This window comes from Orcinus orca, chromosome 16 (genome assembly GCF_937001465.1).
Source record: "Orcinus orca chromosome 16, mOrcOrc1.1, whole genome shotgun sequence".
Classification (NCBI taxonomy): domain Eukaryota; kingdom Metazoa; phylum Chordata; class Mammalia; order Artiodactyla; family Delphinidae; genus Orcinus; species Orcinus orca.
This window is the reverse complement of record NC_064574.1, coordinates 19,520,276-19,533,313: the sequence shown is the minus strand read 5'-3', so window position 1 is coordinate 19,533,313 and position 13,038 is coordinate 19,520,276. Positions and strand designations below refer to the sequence as shown.

The 13,038-nt window shown below is 55.8% G+C and overlaps 1 protein-coding gene across 2 annotated transcripts in view; it reads left to right on the top strand.

The window, feature by feature from the left end:
• Positions 1-13,038, top strand: part of PLCG1 (phospholipase C gamma 1) — a 35,167-nt gene that overhangs the window by 6,113 nt on the left and 16,016 nt on the right. The gene's annotated exons all lie outside the window — the stretch shown is intronic.

The window sequence follows — 13,038 nt, the reverse complement described above, 5'->3', positions numbered from 1 at the left end:
TTTAGAGAAGCATAGCGCCCGGGCTTCTCTGGGGGGAAATCTTTTGAGAGCAGCATGGTAACAGGTGATAAGACTCTAGGCGGAGCCCAGGGTGAGGAGTGGCCTCCAGCAGCTGTAGCCAGAATCAGTCAGATTTGGGTCTGAGTCTCAGCTCTTCCTGTGACCTTGGGTACACGTCACTTTAACCTATCTTAAACTGATCTTCAGCTGTAAAAATAATTTCTCCCTCACGGAGCATATATTAACAATGGTCAAATGAGATCCGTATGAGAGTGAGAGATTCTATGTGAGAGTGCTCAGCAGAGCATGTTGCACTCGTGGGTGCTTAACAACTATTTGTTTCCTTTGCTTTCACCATAACTAACTACAGAGCTCCAGTTCTCCTGTCCACCACGAAGCTGGATGCCGTGGCTGCTCTGACAGCCTGGGCTAGAAGTCTGTTTCCTACTTCTTTTCTTTGTTCCCTCCCTGAGTCTGTACACAGAGGTCGGGGGCAGGAGAAAAATTGGGTACTTGAATAGTGCATTAGTTCATGGAGCATTTTCTCATCCATTGTGTTGTTTAAGCTCCACCACAGCTCCAACTGAGAGGTGGGAATGATAGGCTCTCCCTTGTAGATGAGGAAACGAAGGCCCCAAGGCTAAGGTGCCCCAGCAGGTTCATGGTAGTGCTGGGACCAGAGCCTGGAACTTCTGATTCCCACTGCAGTGTTCAGTTTATTCCTCCACTCTGGGGAAATGACAGTAAGGTGGGTGTTCTTAAGGACCAGAGTTGTTTTACTTTATGTGGACAGAACTCCCTGATCTCTCCTCTGCCCTCTGGGCAGATGTCCTGGTCGATGCGCCCAGGCCCCCTTCCTGGCACGCTGGACTCAGAGCCTCCATCGGGACCCTCTGCTGCCCTCGGCTTGCCACAGCCCCCATCGAGATGCTTCTGTCCCTGCTGCGGGGGCCAAGGTAGCAGAAGAGCCTCGCCCTGACTTGCTCTTACTGGGCTGTGGTGACAACCGCACTGAGCCTCTGCCAGGGCAGTGGGAGCCTGGGCTCTGGGCTCTAGGTGCCCTGAGAAGGGCCTCTCCAGGACCCCGACGACAAGCTGAAGCACATGCCTTCGTCCACATGTTCCTTCGTTCATCCCACATTTAGTGTGGTCTTAGCTCCTGTGTGTTAGGTACGCTGAACCAGACATGATGACTCCAGCCTCTGACTTGTTCACTGTGGCAGTAGATCTCTAGCATAGTGAGCTTTCCGTATCACCATAGCTACTCTTTCTTTCCTTGAAGGAAAAAAAAAAAAAAGCCCTGAAAACAGCTTTCTTGGGCCCTGTGGCACACTGAACAAGTGAGGTGCCACTTGTGCCTCCCTGGCTTTGGACTCTGGCATTTGCTGACGTGCCAAGCACTGTGGAGTCTAGCGGTAAACATAAAGGCTAAGGCACATATAGCCAGAAAGAAAAAATAACGACGGGGTCCGGGCATGCTGAGAAGGAAACAAGCCAAGCTTGCTCTGTCGGTCTGGAGAGATGAGGGTGTGCTGTGTTCATCTCCATGGCTGACGGCAGCCGAGGCTTGGCTCTCCCGTAGGCCATATGTGTGCGCCGTGGCAAGCCACCCCACTGTTTCCAGAGGGGGGCCTTGGCGGCTCTGGGTCTGCCCCCAGGTGCAGAGCCTCAGCACTCCGGGCAGATTAGGCTGGAGGAGGATTTGGGGAAAGGAGGCCAGGGAGGAATTAGTTCCTGTGACTTGAGCACGGGGTACAGTGAGGGTGGCCCCGCTGTTGTGGCAGGTAGGCTGCAGCCCTTGTGGGTCAAGAGGCTGCCTTGGCTGGGGTCTCGGAAACAGAGAACTTTGTGTTCACACTCCAAGGTATTATAGCTGTGCCCTTGCCTAATTGTATCTCTCCGCCTTCACCCCAACACACATACCCCTGCTTGAGCTGCCCCCGAGCCACAGCTTCCTGCCATCACCCCATCACCCCAGAGTTAGAGCCGCTCATCACAGCTGGGTGTGCTGGGGCCTCCAGAGGGAGTGGAGACTGAGGCTGCCTCGAGAGAGTGCCCTCAGCCCTAGAGGAGAGGGAAGAAGTGTGAGAAGGGGGAGGTCCTTGGATATGCTGGGGCTGGGGAAGAGGTGGTGGGGACGGTGCAGGTGGTCGCTTTGGTGGAGGCTGAGGTCCCAGGAGATGCGGCTCGGAGAGTCTCCGCTTGCATTCCTGCCGCAGTTCTTGATGGTCTCCCTCTCCTCCTTGTAAGACTAGTTCCTTTTGAGGAGGTGCTTGGCTTGCCTTTGAGAGGCTGCAGTGGCTGAGTGCCCAAGCACAAGTACTAGGTCTCTCCCCGACTTGTCACCTCTAGGAACCAAGCCTGTCCTCGGGGAAGCAGGGAGGGCTCCTTTTTATAGCCCACATATAGGCTTTGTGTATAGGCTCTGCTGCTTCCTTCTGGGCCCTTCCCGGTGTTGGCCGGTGGCCCTGGCTTCAGCAAGACTAAGGATGCAGAATACATGGGGCAGGGCTTTCTCCTGCAGGAGACTGGCATCTCCCTTGCTGAGCCAGGCCTGGCACAAAGCAGCCTGGAGTTAGGAAGCAAGAAAAGGAGGTGACCCAGTCCTTGATCCTGGGAAGCTTGTGATCTGGAACGTGCAGAAAACCGTGAAAGCCGAGGGCCGGCAGGAGACAGTTGTGCCTAAAGTGCTGTTGGCTGAGCGCGGGGCTCCAGAGAGCATCAGCCTGCCACTGTGGGTCGCTCCCCCTGCTGGCTAGCAGGCTGGCGTTGGCTAGAGGATCAAGGCGTGGGCTCGGTGAGGAGTGGACGGTCTGACCAAAGCTCCAGGCCCTGGTGGCAGACATCTGACCAGACTGGTAAGGCGTTGGGCCACGGAGAGTTGGACCGCTTGTTTGTGTGAGACCTAATTCTAACTCATCGGGGGTGGGCCATTCACATTGGGGTTGGCTTCCTGTTTTCTTGGACACCTGGGGACGTGGCTGAGCTGAAATGTCCTGAGGGAAGTGGTTGTTTAAGGGGCGCCCCCCAGGTCCCAGTGTCCTTGGCCTGGCCTTGCCCTTGCAGGGGTAGGGCACTGACCATACTGGGACTCTGGCTGTGTAGCTGTGGGTGTGTGGTGGGTGAATGCAAACCCCATGGGATTGTGTGACTTCAGCCTCAGGCCCAGAGAGTGTGGGCCCGAGTTCATGGAGTGACTGACCCTAGGAAGGAGGGGAGGAGTTGGCCACAGGTCCCAAAGGCTTCTGCGCCTACTTGAGGGTAGGAGGTCAGCTGGGAAGTTGGGTAGCGACAGGGGCAGGGGGCGACGAGTCCCTCTCTGAGGCTCTGAAGACCACTTCCCCCTGTTTGTCCTCCGGTAGCTCTCCTATTCTGACCCTAACACAGTAATTGAGTATGATGTGTCTGTGTTCGCCTGTCAGTTCCTAACTGGGGCTGGCCTTTCTTGGGAGCTCTTAGCATATCCAGCAAGGAGGTTAGAAAACGTAGTATATATCGGTTTGTCAGGGGTTACTCAGAGCCTCTTGAGGCCAGCAGTAAAATAACAGAGAGTCCCCTCCAGTGAGAACACCTGATGCCTAGACTGTTCCTTGAGGGTGTCCTGGTCCCTGGCCTGAGAACTGGCCCACACTGGAAGGGTGAGGCTCTGCAGGCAGGGGTGGGAGGCTAGCAGGCAGCTGTCTGTGCTACAGGAGGTGAGGCCAGGAGCTGTCTTAAGAGGGTGGAACCAGGGAATTAAAATCAGGAAGGGCAAGTCCCAAGGTAGCCACTCCTTTCAATAGGGGAGGTGATTTTGAAGAATCTGAGCTGGGCTTCCTGGGGAGGCAGGGAGTGGGTGTTCCCTTTCATCTCGGACTGAGGTCAGAGAGTAGATCACATACTGGGGCCTTGGCTCCCCGGGAAGCAAAAGGAGGACAGGAGAGTGACTTGGCTTGGGCTGGTGTTGCCCAAAGGGAGTGGCCCACTGAGGAGAGGCTGGACCAAGCAGCTCTAAACCGGGAGAGCAGGTGGGTGTACAGAAGAGGGCGTCTGAATGAGCAGGCCTGTGACTTACTGACCCTTGTCATTGTTTAGAACGTCTCCAACCTAATCAGGGTTGACTCTGTTGGGGGTTTGAGGGCTGGCCCCACATGTCCCCCAAAGAGGGAAGGGCCCATGGTGACAGTAACAGAAACCAAAGAGGCGGGGAGCCAGGGCCGGGGTCGTGAGACAGCATGGGGGTCAGCAAGCTCCACAGGGGAAGGCCTCTGCCATCCCCCTCCCACCTGTACCCCAACTTCAGCCCCTATCACTCAGCCCCCAGCCGGAGGCCCCTATCATTTCCTTTCAGGAGAGGGCCCCAGATTTTTTCTTTATTCTCCTAACAGTGCATTTCCTGCTAGGCACTGGGGCATTGGCGCCAACAGGCATGGAGCTTATGCTCCAGTGGAGAAGACAGTCAGTCAAATAGCCTTAAAATACACAGCATTCCCACTCATCTAGGTACTAGGTAAATGTGGTTGTGAATGATATTAGAAAAGCCAGTAGGACTTGTTCAAGGATTAGATTGGAGGGGGTGAGAGAAAAGATGTTAAGCATGGTTCTGAAGAGTCGAGTCTATGCACCTCTTTGGAGGTGATGCTGTTAGCGGACCCAAGAGGTGTGGCAAGAGGCCTCGTTTTGGTGAGGGGTTGACTTTGAGGCGAACAGGTGGAGACGGCAAGTAGGCAGTTGGTTTGAAGGGTCTGAAGCTTATAGTCAAGGAGTAGGCTAGAGCTGTGTTTGTAAATTGCCTGCATTGACACTGACTGGGGAGCAGGGAGAGCATTGGGAGAGGACAGGCCCTTGGCATGGGCCTTGACGAAGGCCAGCGTGGGGACAGGTGGGGATAGGCCTGGAGCCCAAGAAGAAGCAGGAAATCAGGAGAGGAGAAGTCAAGGGCAGAACTTCCAGCAGGAGGGAGGGTGTGGACACCCGTGTTGATTGCCCTGAGGGTCAGGAAAGAGGAGGCTAGAAAAGTGACTTATGCTTAGTACTCTGGTTCTCCAGGTGGCCTGAATGTACCATGAGGAGCATTTCATTGGGCCTTTTGAGATCCTGGACACTCCAATACCCAGCCCTGCTGGGCCCTCATCCTCTTCCCTGTAGCTGGGAGCCTGGCAGACACAGGCCATCTAGAAAGAACTCGGGCAGCACCAGCCTGCAGAGTGGGCAGACGTCAGCATCCAAGGGACTGCCTGGGGCGTCATGTGGGCTCGGGCAGAGAAGCTGGGGCAAGCCCCTTGTTGCACCTGCCCCCACTGTGGTGTTGATGGCCAGCGGAGGCCTACCTTCCCTCCCCTCTCATCCATGAAACTCTGCCCTTTTCCCCAAACCCCCAGACTACTGCATCGATGCCTTGGCTTCTGTGATCCTCCCTGGCAGACCTGGACAGGCCAGTCCTCCAGACCTGCCTTCTGTGGACAGAGTGGTCCGAGACTTCCCACATCCAGCTCCTCACTTTCTCTGGCTCTCGGTGCCACAGACACCTCCCTGTTGTTCTACTCTTTGCAGGACCTCATAGTTATCTGCTTCCCCATCTGTTTCCTCCACCGGGCAGGAGCTTTCTGGCTTTCTCAGGGGCAGGAACTCCAATGCCTTACTGATCTCTGTTTATCCAGGACCCACCCCAGGGCCTGACGTGGAGTAGACAGACATTTGAAAGTTTGATCCCGGTGATGGAATGAAAGAACAAGCCCAGTAGATAACTGCTCATCTCTCTCCCAGCTTTGAGTTCCTTGGGTGGGGCCTCCTTGTCCTTCCTTCCTTTGGAGCCAGGGCATGCTGTTCCCACCTCTGAAATGGATGGGATTAATTTTGCATCTTAGGGAAGAGGGCTGCCTGCCTGAATGGTGTGAAGGCTTGCTGGGCTGCCCTGCTTTTTCTCTGCAAACCCAAGTTCAGGGTGTGTGCTGCTGTGGGGCCGCTGCAGAGGGTCCCAGTTCTACATGAACTACCACGTGACTGTGACAAGACCCTTGGGAGCCTCCATTTCCTCATTGCTCCACAGAGGAGGTTCACCTAGAATCTAGACTCCAGATGATTCATGAACTGGCGAGGATCCTTGACAGCTGTGACCTGAAGCAGTTAGTATGTAGGAGTGCAGGGTTCCGTGTAGGAGGATCCCACAGATCCCCATCCAACTGTCCGAATGGCCTTTTCCTGTTTATTAAGGTGGGAGAAGGGCTGGCTGCTCTTCTCGGTCAGGTGTTTGGGGAACAGTGATGGACGAAACCCCAACCGGGAACAGATGCTTAGCTCTGCCCTGGGTGTGCCCTGTACTCCAGGGTTTGGCTAGGCCTTCCCTGTTGCATCTGGGAAGGGGTTTAGTCCTCTCGCCCCTGCTGGTCTGGTTTGAAGGTGCTGCTGCACAGGAATGGGAAGGAGATAAACTCCGGCCTCACCTTCCCTTTGCTGCATGACCCTGTGACCCTGGGTCTCTGAGTCAGGATCCGTCCTTTGTAAAATGGAGGCTGAGAGCTCCCCACCCCTCCGCTCTCATCTTTCTCCCTGGGAGCCGCTCCAGACTGTTCTGTTGGGCGGGGATAGGGGGGCTCTCATTCCTACTCCTTGAGCAGTAGGTGGCCGACATGGAAGCTGCTGGCCATCCCAGGCCCTGGCTCCTGCTGCATCAGACTCCTTTCCCACCTGTGTGCAGGTTCTGTCTTGTCTCCTCTTTGGCCACCTCCATCCTTCTCCTTCCAAGCTGTGAGGCTCTGTCAAAGCTGTATAATCCTGGCCGATCCAGGCACCCTAGGGTGCAGAGGCCTCTGGCTCCCTGTGTAGGGCAGCAGAGGTGCAGAGCTGGGAATCAGCTGGTTGGCAGTGCGCTTCCCTTCGTGGATTCCTTTCTCCATCTCAGCATCCTCTGGGGGAGAAAGTTCAGCTCCATTTGTGCTCTCTCCAGCCCTGATGTGTAGTTTCTTTGGAGGGTGGTACAGGAGGTGCTGACTTGCGGGATGGGGACTGGGAGTGGTCCATCTGTTTGGCCCCGGCTGTATGTGGAGAAGATGTGATTGATGAGAGATCGTTTCTGGGAAGGTCTGTACAACTCTTCCGACCCCTGGGACCCGCTCTTTTGAATCTCCTGGTGGCCTTGGCTTAGACCCAAGCAGGGCGTGGTGCTCAAAGAGCCCTGCCTGTTCTCTTTTGTTTTCCCCAAAGCACCATTAGCTTCCCATGGTTCCCACCGGCTACAGGAACCTGTGTACAGGAACCTCCCAGTGTTTTCAGATTACTCTGGCCCCTGGGGCGGTGCCCGCGCCCCCCCCCCCACCCTGTGTCTGGTCCTTCTTTCTTCTCTCCACATGGTCACCCCGCTGACCACTGCATTTGCATATTTGTTGGAGCTCCTCAGCCTTTGTTGCCCCATGGCACCACCTCTTCCAGGAAGTCATCCCTGATACCCTCTTTGAGCATCTGTGGCCTCTTAGATAATTAGCTCTGGAGTCTAACTCTCGTGTGTTCATTCCTGCTTCTAAGCACTCTGTAAGCATTTTGAAGCCTCCCCAGGGACCTGGGTTTGGGGAATGGAGAGGAGGCAGATGTGGTTTCTTCCTTGTGGAACTCACAGGTCAGTGGCCTTGACACCAAGGAGGCATCAGATGGTGTGACCAGAATGCGGAAGCACCAAGTATGCCACGGGACCAGGCCTGATGGAAACTTAAGTTGAGAAGGTGGGCCTGGCACATGCAGAGGCTCAGAGGTAGGGGGAGCGCTGGGAGCGGATGTGGGGCTGGGGTCTCTGGATCTCGTGGCTCTGACTGGACTTGGGCCCTTTTGAGGAGTGCTGAGCTTTGCCTACCTTCCTCCAGGACACGCTGCAGGGCTGGGCGTCCACAGCCCACTGTCAGGGGCAGTGAAAACCCCAGGGGAAGGGACCTGTCCCGGTAACATTCACTTACCTCTTTAAAGCTTCCTAGATGTTTTTAAAAAAACTTTGGTATTTATCATGACTTACAGCTATTTTAAGTTGTAAAAAGTATTTACATGCATTTTTATACGGTTAGTTTCTTTTTTTTTAAATTAATTTTTGGCTGCGTTGGGTCTTCATTGCTGCGTGCAAGCTTCAGTAGTTGTGGCACACGGGCTCAGTAATTGTGGCTCGTGGGCTCTAGAGCTCAGGCTTAGTAGTTGTGGCACACGGGCGTAGTTGCTCCGCGGCACGTGGGATCTTCCTGGACCAGGTCTCGAACCCGTGTCCCCTGCACTGGCAGGAGGATTCTTAACCACTGCACCACCAGGGGAGTCTGGTTAGTTTTGAATTTCCTGGTGGCCTTGGGGAGAAACGGTTAGTTTCTATTGCAGAAACGGTTAGTTTCTATTGCAGTTTCCACCAATTAATTTATGCACTTAAAGGGAAGACTCTCTTAAGAGAAATATTTTGGCGAATGCATGTTTCATGTCCAGAAATTTGTGGTATGTGTCATTTCGGTTTTTTGTGTGTGGTGGTGCTGGTGGTTTTCTTGACCGTATCTTCATCATTAGGGGGTTTAATTTTCAGTATGTTCTCTTGTCCCTTTCTAGCAAAATCACTTTGCTGACTCTGTGTAGTTCTCTGTCTGCATGTGAAGGGTTTATGGCAGGCCCACCCCCACTAAGGCCTTCACTTTATCCACAGGCTACCTAAGAGCTGAGAGACTTGCCCGAGGCCCAAGCTGTATCCTCAGAAACAGGATTTGAAACGTGGTGTTTGTGATTTCAGATCTGTTAGCATTCTCTTCTGGTGCCCCACCCTATGCAAGGCCGGGGTATGTGTAGTGCCGGCACGGCACGTGTTGGCTAGTGCACACGTGCGTAGGTGAGATGCTGTGACTGCAACAGGCCCGGTGCTGAGGCTCAGGAAGCAGCCTCTGGCTTAGAGCATGTCATGTCCATGTGCACCGATGTGAACTCGGAGGCTCCACAAGTCCCACTCTTCCCCCATGGTGCCCCATCCCCGTGAGACCCTTTTTGGAGCTGGGGAAATGGCTACTTGGGTTATTTTCCTTGGGCCAAGGCAGCTGTGGGCCAGCTTTACCTCGCCTAGGTTTGGGTTTGCCCCCAGCAACTCTGGCAGTGGCTGCTGCTGGCTCATGTAGGCCCCATGTCAATGGCACTAGGCACACAGGCAGGGGGCGTCAGACTTCACTGGGACTGGCGGCTCCTGGCAGGGCCCTTATGCAACCCAGTGAGGTAGGAGGAATCCCCAGTTTACTGATAGGGAAACTGAGGCCAAAGGAGTGCGGGACTGGGCTTCCCTGGTGACGCAGTGGTTAAGAATCCGCCTGCCGATGCAGGGGACATGGGTTTGAGCCCTGGTCTGGGAAGATCCCACATGCCGCCGAGAAACTAAGCCCGTGTGCCACAACTACTGAGCCTGCGTGCTACAGCTACTGAAGCCTGTGCACCTACAGCCTGTGCTCCACAAGAGAGGCCACCACAATGAGAAGCCTGCGCACCACAACGAAGAGCAGCCCCCGCTCGCTGCAACTAGAAGAAGGCCCGCATGCAGCAATGAAGACCCAACGCAGCCAAAAATAAGTAAAATAAATAAATTTTTTTAAAAAAAGAGCGGGACTGCCCAGGACCTCACAGCTAGAGTTTAAGATCTGTGTGGTTCTCCTCTGCTGGGCCTGGACAGCCTTCAGGAAGGGGATGGTCAGGGCAGGCTTCCTGAAGGAGTGGGAGGAGGCAGCCTGGCCTGTGAGCAGGTCCTCAGCCCTTAGGGCTGGCATGAGAGGCCAGTCCCTGGTCCAGGTGCGGTGGTCCCTCATTAGCCCAGAGCCTCTTGAGGAGGGCTAGTCTATTTCTTCATGAGAGTTTGTGGGCGATTAAATGCCAGGGACTGAGTCCCCCCTCACCGCCCAGGCTTGTCGCTGTCTGCCATGGCCTTGCTTGGAATGGTAATACCCACGCTGTTCCTTGGGGCCTCTGCGTGGGCCTTGGGGACCTGGTCCTTAGAGGAATGAGCCCTCCATGGCTCCTAATGGGCTGAGCTGGCTGGGTTGTGCTGATGGACCCCCCCAGGCCCTCTAAGGTTTGGGTGAGCTTGGGGGTGGGCCTTTGTCATAAACGAAAGCCCTACTCCCTTCTGCTGCACATCAGCCCAGCCTGGCTGCAGGCCCCTGGTTGTGGGATCCTGCCCTTGTCCTCAGAGAGTTCCCCCATCTTACTCCCCCATCTCCAGCCTAGCCAGGACCTCCCAGTACCACTGGCTTTTCTTTTCCCCATGTCCCTTGAATGTTATTCTCCGTGGTTCTATGTGGGAATGAGTGCTGGGTCGTGGGTTTCCTGCTCCTCTAAGCAGTTTTCCTCCCTCCCCCAAGCTCCCAAGTCCTGAGAGGGTCTCTCTTCCTGCCCTTCCTTCAGGTCTGACGCAGACCCTGCAGGGCAGAGGCCGTGCCTGTCCCAGGGGGTCTCCTCCCCTGATGGCAGTCCCTGGGCAACCGGTCCTGGCTCTCAGGAAGAGGACCCTGCTGTATTTATTCTGGGAGGCAGGAGGGTGGGGCTGAGGTGGGAGGTCACACAGGATGCAGCTTTTAAGAACCTGGTAGCGCCTCTCACCCTGGTGTCTTGTCCTTCCAGCCTGCGGTTGGCTTGATGGACTTGGAGGGCCTGAGGGCCGGGCTGACAGCTCCAATGGGGAGAAGTACAAGGGGCCTTGTGTGGCCAGCAGGAGCCTGGGAGACTTGGGCGCCTGGCCCAGAGCTGTTGTGTGCCTACCTGGTCCCTGTTTTGGGGACCAGCCTCTTTTGCTTCCGGCATGGTCTCACTGGAAATGTACTCAGGAGCACGGGGCAGGCCACAGGGCACCTAGGACCCGCTGGCAGTGTGTGTTGTGTGTACGTGTGTGTGCATATGCAGCACATGTGTGGGGTGCTGCAGGTGGCCTGGCAGCAGGCTTCAGATTGACCCTGCAGTTGCTTGCCGGGCGGTAGCCACATCGTGGACTAACTACCTCTGATGACTGGTGGGCAGCTGCGCGGAAGGGCCCAGGCTATGGACCACACAGGCCTCGTTGGCCTGTATGCGTTGTGTGTGTGAGGTCGTGTGCCTGTGTGAGAGGTGTGGGAGCGGGGTGACAGCAGCTCTGCACCGGAAAAGCATGCTGGTTTCTGTTTCAGAGGGCAAGGTTTGTGGTTATTCTGCAGTTTCTGATCTGGGCATTTCCCCTGTTCAGCTCCTCCTTCCATCTTTGGGAACCCTGTCTTCTCAGGCTGGGTCTTTGTGACCCAGTCTCCCTCCCCACCCCCCCTCTGTTTTTACCTGAGCATAACTCTTCATTTTAAAAACCACTCCCATTGTGCTACCCCTCCCCCCAGTGGTGTGCCTGCTTTTTCTGTTGTTTGTTCAGTCATTCAGCAAGCACTGGGTGGCCTTGCCCAGCCTGGGAGAGATTGAAGAACAAACACACACGTAGTGCCCCAGGGTGTCAAGGGCATGATTACTGCAGGAAGGCTCTTCCAAATTGGGTCTTTGGTGAGAGAGAGTGGAGTCTGGGAGGTAGACAGCCCCTGGCTAGGGACCAAGGTGAAATGGGGGACAGGAAACACAACAGTTCTTGCCCTCAGTCCAGCTTAGGTGGGATGGAGCAGAGAAGATGGGAGGGCAGAAGTGGCAGTAAATCACTGGAGCCTCATCACAGCGGGCCTTGAAGGCCGGAGAAGGAGTGGGTTCTCCATAGTGGGCAACCTCAGGAGGGATCAGAACAACAACAGCCTATACAGATTCGTAGGCTCAAGAAGGATGGCTGATTGGTGAGAACTGGGGGGCCCTCAGCTGGAGGACTGGGCCTGTGAGGGTTGCTGAGGGCACGGGAGCAGGGCCCAGGGAGAACCGGCAGTGTTCTGGCAGGGGAGCTGGGCCTGGGGCTGGAGGCGATGCCACTGTTTGAGGTGGGATAGGTGGAGCACAGCTGTGGCTAGAGGGACAGGAAGAAGGCCTTGGGATTGGGCCTCTTAGAACATTCCAGCCGGGGTGCTGTGCGCTTCAGGCCAGGAGGGCTCTGGGGGGAGGTGGGCCAGGCAGCATGCTGGCAGCCCTCCTGGCTCCAGATCTTCCGGGCCAGTCTGGGTCGAGAGCATTTGAAGAGGCTCTAGAGCCAAGGGAGCGCTCAGAGTCATTTCTGGCGGCTAAGCCAGGCTTCTCTCTTTTGACCTCCCTAAATCTGTCTCTTTATCTGGCTGGAAAGTGTGCCCTCTGTGCAGGGTCCCAGCCAGCACCCAGGGACAGTGTGAGTGTGCAGCCAGGCGCTCTCCAGGCCTGGGGTCACAACCTGTGTGCCTGCTCCGACTGTCTGTGCAGACCACAGACCACCGAAGCTGACAGAGCCGACGGGGTGGGGGAGGCTTGAATGAGTGCCCACCATGTGCCACCTACAGGGCTGGGCGCTCTGGGCTGTTAGGACCTTTGAGCTTACCAACACCTCCAGGTGCCGCAGTCTGTTACCTGTGTTCACCGAGGGAAGCAGTGGGGTCAGAGTGGTTGTCACTCTGCTGAGGTCACGCAGCTAAGGTGAGGTGGAGCCCGGGAGTCTAGTCCCAGCAGGCCCACCCCAGGGCCCACGCAGGTCTTTTCTGCCACCCTGCCTTCTAGAGAAATTCAGTCAAGCTCTTTGCTCTAGAGATAGTAAAACCGAGATGGAGGGAAGTTAAATGAGTCACTCAGTGTCATCTCAGAGGTAGTGGCTGAAGCAGTTCATCTGCCACTCTGACCTGGGTGCTGCCCCAGTCTGTGCCGTGAGGCCAGAATGGGAGCCATCCGTGGGCAGCCACTGCTCTTGCTGGGTCTTGCTCAGGGATATTTAGGGGGTGAGCCGTCAGGCTGCACCAGTTCTCTTGGCCCAATCCCTCCTTCCTCCTACGGACCCTGAAACCCATTTGGGCCTGCCCAGCCCCAGGCCTGCCCTTGAGACTTTATGATTCAGTTTGTGTACCTGGTTTTTTTTTTTGCGGTACGCGGGCCTCTCACTGTTGTGGCCTCTCCCATTGCGGAGCACAGGCTCTGGACGCGCAGGCTCAGCGGCCATGGCTCATGGGC